The sequence below is a fragment of the Balaenoptera physalus genome (assembly GCF_965194825.1).
Source record: "Balaenoptera physalus genome assembly, chromosome: 13".
NCBI lineage: Eukaryota > Metazoa > Chordata > Mammalia > Artiodactyla > Balaenopteridae > Balaenoptera > Balaenoptera physalus.
In genome coordinates this window covers 56,700,988-56,708,154 of record NC_138892.1, presented here as the reverse complement: position 1 = coordinate 56,708,154, position 7,167 = coordinate 56,700,988, and the positions used below count along the sequence as shown (strand labels likewise).

Below are 7,167 nucleotides of genomic sequence, written 5' to 3'. Positions count from 1 at the left end.
AGAGAAGAGAGAATGGTTTCTCTCATCCAATTTTTGTTCCTTATTTGAGACAAGGAAGAACAGCTTATACATTAAGGGTTATATATTACAATCACCAGGAGAGAACTTTTGGTATTTGGTTCCAAGATGATTTACAGACATCTGCTAAGAAGTTTATTGATCACTGCTGAGTAAGAATGAATTACTAATTTACACATATGTAGCATCTCTAATCTGGGTTCTTCCTAATTTAGAGATTTAAATGAAGAGAGTATTATAAGTAAACTCATGCTTATTAACAAACAAGAGACACATTTCATTATTGGCTTATGGGAAACTCCTTTTCCATTTTTCTGGTAAAGAATAAAGTTATGAGTTGAGAATGGGGTTTTCAGGTAATTAATATATAAGAATCTTACCATCTGGTTAACTTTCGTGGGTTTATACCTTTATGATATCTGTGTATATGACTGACTCTCCCTCTTTCTCTCTCTCTGTCCTTCTCTCTGTCTCTGTCTCTCTCTCTCTCTCTCTATATATATACATATATATCAAAATAAGTTAAAAAACAAGTAAAACATTTGTAATCTTACACTTGAAATGAAAATATAAGTAGGATCTCATAATTCTTTTCCAACAGAATAACATTTTTTGCTCTGTGCAACTTTAAGTCCAAGAAGCAATAACAACTCAGTTGCAGTGAGCTCACCTACTACCCAGGTGATACTCTCTAAATACCACTTTCTACAAAAAGATGAGAGTTCTTTGGGGGAAACATGGTTGATTCCAGGTCTGGGGAAGAAAATATGCAAAGTTAACTTGTGCTTATATTGCTGTACCAGAAAGAAAGGATGATATATAAAACAAATGAGTCATGTCAGAGGAAACAAGACAGTCTGCAGGTTGACAAAGATGGGAAAATTTTGAATTCATCAAACCAAAACACATCAAATACATAGAAATCTAGAATTCATAATGATACTCAAATGAATTTTAGGCAGCAACTAGAACACTAACTCATTATTCTGAAAAGTGGTAAATAAAGTAAAGGGAGGAGCATTGGTTTTGTACCCTTATATTGTTGGATAACCAATCGTTAATAAGAGAAAGTCTTCTTCATAAAAAAATTAAAGGTAATAAATGTGGGAGGAATGATAAAAATGTTATACTACTATTTTGCAGTCTCTAACGAAATAATGGATCTAGGCAATGATCAATAGTGAATGCTAAAAGCATTTGGTGAAAGGCTGATGGGGAAATGGTGAAAGGCTGATAGGGAAATTATAAAAGGAATAAATCTGATGTATTAAATTTCTATTGTTGTCATAATAAATTATGACAAATTTAGTGGCTTAAGAGAACACATATTTATTATTTCACAATTCTGTATATTAGATGTCCAAGTACAGTGTGACTCAGTTCTCTTACCTAGATTTCACAAGTCAGAAACCCAGTTGCCAGCAGGGCTTCATTCTTCCTGGAGGGTCTGGGGATGAATCTGCTTCTAAGCTCATCTAGGTTTTTGGCAGAGTTCAGTTCCGTGCGGTTGTAGGACTGAGGTCCCATTTACTTGCTGGTTTTTGCCTGGGGGTCATTCCCAGCTTTAGAGGCCACTTCTACATAGTCAGCAACAACAGTTTTACTCCTTTTCATGTTATGAAATCACTGACTTCCCCTTCTGCCTCATCTCTCCTGCTACCTCTTCTCTCTGACCCCAGACTGAGAAACCTTTCTGCTTTTAAGGGCTCAGGTGATTAGACTGGATCCACCCACTTAATCTAAGATAATCTCTTTATCATAATTAGATCTTTGAAGTCCCTTCACAGCAGTACCTAGGTTAGTATTTGATTGACTAACCAAGGCCAGGAACTTGGGTGGGCATCTTTAAAAGTCTGCCTACCACAGCTGAAAATACTTGAAACTACTAATCAATCCCAATCAAATCCAACTGTAGCTTTGGTTAAAAAAAAACAAGTAGAGGTTGAGTTTCCAGTTCTGCATGTAAGGACCTTGGAAGTCACCATTTCAACTTAACAACAAACAGAAAGCTGAAAAGACTGAAAAATCAACAACTCTTCTTGAATTCATGAGAGAGGAGAGGACATAGGGCAAACCACTGCCCCCCAGGATAGGAGAGACAGGTGAATACAGGAAGTCAAGGTTTACAAGGGCAGATTCACAAGCAGAAACTGCCTCAGGAACCAGTGCCGGGGTAGGAAAACCTGAACTGTAATTGATAATTGCTGAAGGCTCAGTGTGGACAAGTCTGAGAGTTAAAAATTCCAGGAGAACCCATTGATGGTCAGGGGTGTGGGGGCAGTGGGTGCCCACAAAATTGTGAGGTTTACCTACAGGAGCTCTACTAAATTCCTGGAGTAAATATCAAAGAATATCCCTTCCTGCTTTCAGCAGGGGTAGGCAAAAGGAACCATTTTGAAATACGCCAGAGCATTCTTCTTAACATGGCCTGACCTCAGGGGAAACTAGTTAGCCTGAGCCTAAAACTATTATCAGAGCTAAACTGACCTGGGGACGGAAAAAACCCAACTCTAGCCATTTTTCGCCTACCACAAAGAAGAGAAATACTAAATACAACCCACTCTAGGCATCCTCCCCCACCTAAGGGGGAGAAAAAAACTGAGAAACACTTGTAAAGTTTGCAGTGTAGAGGCTTAGGCTCATTAGAAGACTGAGACCTAAACACAGTACTGTAGAATGCTTCCTCTCCTCCTAAACCTTAAAGATCTATTTACAGTAGTTTCTTTTACCCAGTACATCATGTTTGGCTATCAAGAAAAAATTACAAGGCATTCCAAAGGGTAAAAAAAACACAATTTGAAGAGACAGAGAAGGCACCAGAACCAGACATAGTAGGAATGTAGGAATTATCAGAGGGTAATTTAGAACAACTATGATTAACATGCTAAGGGCTGTTATGGTAAAGAGAACATGTAAAAACAGATGGGCAATGAACAGACCAATCACAAGCACTGAAATTGAAACTGTGATTAAAAACCTTCCAACAAACAAAAGCCCAGGACCAGATGGCTTCACAGGTGAATTCTATCAAACATTTAGAGAAGAGCTAACACCTATCCTTCTCAAACTCTTCCAAAATATTGCAGAGGGAGGAACACTCCCAAACTCATTCTACGAGGCCACCATCACCCTGATACCAAAACCAGACAAAGATGTCACAAAGAAAGAAAACTACAGGCCAATATCACTGATGAACATAGATGCAAAAATCCTCAACAAAATACTAGCAAACAGAATCCAACAGCACATTAAAAGGATCATACACCATGATCAAGTGGGGTTTATCCCAGGAATGCAAGGATTCTTCAATATACGCAAATCAATCAATGTGATACATCATATTAACAAACTGAAGGAGAAAAACCATATGATCATCTCAATAGATGCAGAGAAAGCTTTCGACAAAATTCAACACCCATTTATGATAAAAGCCCTGCAGAAAGTAGGCATAGAGGGAACTTTCCTCAACATAATAAAGGCCATATATGACAAACCCACAGCCAACATTGTCCTCAATGGTGAAAAACTGAAACCATTTCCACTAAGATCAGGAACAAGACAAGGTTGCCCACTCTCACCACTATTATTCAACATAGTTTTGGAAGTGTTAGCCACAGCAATCAGAGAAGACAAAGAAATAAAAGGAATCCAAATCGGAAAAGAAGAAGTAAAGCTGTCACTATTTGCAGATGACATGATACTATACATAGAGAATCCTAAAGATGTTACCAGAAAACTCCTAGAGCTAATCAATGAATTTGGTAAAGTAGCAGGATACAAAATTAATGCACAGAAATCTCTTGCATTTCTATACACTAATGACGAAAAATCTGAAAGTGAAATTAAGAAAACACTCCCATTTACCATTGCAACAAAAAGAATAAAATATCTAGGAATAAACCTACCTAAGGAGACAAAAGACCTGTATGCAGAAAATTATAAGACACTGATGAAAGAAATTAAAGATGATACAAATAGATGGAGAGATATACCATGTTCCTGGATTGGAAGAATCAACATTGTGAAAATGACTCTACTACCCAAAGCAATCTACAGATTCAATGCAATCCCTATCAAACTACCACTGGCATTTTTCACAGAACTAGAACAAAAAATTTCACAATTTGTATGGAAACACAAAAGACCCCGAATAGCCAAAGCAATCTTGAGAACGAAAAATGGAGCTGGGGGAATCAGGCTCCCTGACTTCAGACTATATTACAAAGCTTCAGTAATCAAGACAGTTTGGTACTGGCACAAAAACAGAAATATAGATCAATGGAACAGGATAGAAAGCCCAGAGATAAACCCACACACATATGGGCACCTTATTTTTGATAAAGGAGGCAAGCATATACAGTGGAGAAAAGACAGCCTCTTCAATAAGTGGTGCTGGGAAAATTGGACAGGTACATGTAAAAGTATGAAAATAGAACACTCCCTGACACCATGCACAAAAATAAACTCAAAATGGATTAAAGACCTAAGTGTAAGGGCAGACACTATCAAACTCTTAGAGGAAAACATAGGCAGAACACTCTATGACATACATCACAGCAAGATTCTTTTTGACCCAGCTCCCAGAGAAATGGAAATAAGAACACAAATAAACAAATGGGACCTAATGAAACTTAAAAGCTTTTGCACAGCAAAGGAAACCATAAACAAGACCAAAAGACAACCATCAGAATGGGAGAAAATATTTGCAAATGAAGCAACTGACAAAGGATTAATCTCCAAGATTTACAAGCAGCTCATGCAGCTCAATAACAAAAAAACGAACAACCCAATCCAAAAATGGGCCGAAGACCTAAATAGACATTTCTCCAAAGAAGATATACAGATGGCCTACAGACACATGAAAGAATGCTCAACATCATTAATCATTAGGGAAATGCAAATCAAAACTACAATGAGATATCATCTCACACCGGTCAGAATGGCCATCATCAAAAAATCTAGAAACAATAAATGCTGGAGAGGGTGTGGAGGAAAGGGAACACTCTTGCACTGTTGGTGGGAATGTAAATTGATACAGCCACTATGGAGAACAGTATGGAGGTTCCTTAAAAAACTACAAATAGAACTACCATATGACCCAGCAATCCCACTACTGGGCATATACCCTGAGAAAACCATAGGTCAAAAAGAGTCATGTACCAAAATGTTCATTGCAGCTCTATTTACAATAGCCAGGACATGGAAGCAATCTAAATGTCCATCGACAGATGAATGGATAAAGAAGATGTGGCACATATATACAATGGAATATTACTCAGCCATAAAAAGAAATGAAATGGAGGTATTTGTAATGAGGTGGATGGAGTTAGAGTCTGTCATACAGAGTGAAGTAAGTCAGAAAGAGAAAAACAAATACAGTATGCTAACACATATATACGGAATCTAAGGGGAAAAAAAAAAAAAAAAAAAGGCCATGAAGAACCTAGTGGCAAGACGGGAATAAAGACACAGACCTACTAGAGAATGGACTTGAGGATATGGGGAGGGGGTGGGGTGAGATGTGACAGGGTAAGAGAGTGTCATGGACATATATACACTACCAAATGTAAAATAGATAACTAGTGGGAAGCAGCCGCATAGCACAGGGAGATCAGCTCGGTGCTTTGTGACCACCTAGAGGGATGGGATGGGGAGGGTGGGAGGGAGGGAGATGCAAGAGGGAAGAGAAATGGGAACATATTGTATATGTATAACTGATTCACTTTGTTATAAAGCAGAAGCTAACACACCATTGTAAGGCAATTATACTTCAATAAAGATGTTAAAAAAAAAAAAAAAAGTTTCTGAGAGCAATCCATGTTCATTTATATAGATCTAGTCCACCTCTTTTAACTGCTGTGTAGTATTCCATTGTATAAATATCTACTCTACATTTATTATTACTATTTTAAAGATATTTAGGTTGTTTCTAGCTTTTTTCACTATTACAAAAGTGCTGCACTACAAAAAGTAAAATAGATAGCTAGTGGGAAGCAGCCGCATAGCACAGGGAGATCAACTCGGTGCTTTGTGACCACCTAGAGGGGTGGGATAGGGAGGGTGGGAGGGAGGGAGATGCAAGAGGGAAGAGATATGGGAACATATGTATATGTATAACTGATTCACTTTGTTATAAAGCAGAAACTAACACACCATTGTAAAGCAATTATACTCCAATAAAGATGTTAAAAAATAAATAAATAAAATTTAAAAAAAAAAAAAAAAAAAAAACAGATGGGCAATGTAAGCAGAGAGATGGCAATCCTAAGAAAGAACCAAAAAGAAATGCTAGAGATGAAAAACGCTGTAAAAGGAATGAAGAATGCCTTTGGTGGGCTCATTAGTAAAAGAGAACAGTGAAGAAAGAATCTCTAAGCTAGAGGATATATCAATAGAAACTTCAAAAACCAAAAAGAGTAGAGAACAAAGACTGAGGATAAAAGAGTGGAATGTCTATGGAATGTGGGTCAACTACAAAAGATGTAACATACACATAATGGGAATACCAGAAAGAAAAGAAAGGAACAGAAGGAATATTTGAAACAATAATGACTAAGAATTTCCCCAAATTAATGTCAGACACCAAACCACAGATCCAGGAAGCTTAGAGAACAGCAAGCAGGATAAAAGCAAAACAAAAACAAAAACCTAAAACAAAAAACTCTTACATTATCATTTTCAAACTACGGAACATCAAAGTAAAAACATCACTGGTTGCTAGCGATTGGGGCTGCAGGAGGATGAATAGGCAGAGCACAGAAGGTTTGGGGGGCAGTGTAAATACTCTGTATGATACCATAATAATGGATTCATATCATTATACATTTGTCCAAACCCATAGGGTGTACAACACCATGAGTGAACTGTAATGTAAACTATGGACTTTGGGGAATTATGATGTGTATGGCAGTGCATCAGTGGTAACAAATGTATCATTCCGGTGGAGGATGTTGATAATGGCAGAGGCAATGCATGTGTGGGAGCAGCCGAGAATATATGAGAAATCTCTGTACCATCCCCTCAATTTTGCTGTGAACCTACAACTGCTCTAAAAAAGTAGTCACAAACAAAAAAAAAATTAACAAAGCTAGGTAGTTTAAACCTTTCACACACACAAAAAAGAAAAAATTTAAAGTGTTAACTGTTGAT

The 7,167-nt window shown here is 37.4% G+C and overlaps 1 long non-coding RNA gene across 1 annotated transcript in view; it reads left to right on the top strand.

Moving 5' to 3' along the window:
* Window positions 1–4,916: 4,916 nt before the first annotated feature.
* Window positions 4,917–7,167, top strand: part of LOC309642049 — a 1,010,235-nt gene continuing 1,007,984 nt past the window's right edge. Inside the window, exon 1 of the long non-coding RNA XR_014252937.1 lies at window positions 4,917–5,818. This is a non-coding gene — a long non-coding RNA (uncharacterized lncRNA). The remainder of the gene's footprint in view (window positions 5,819–7,167) is intronic.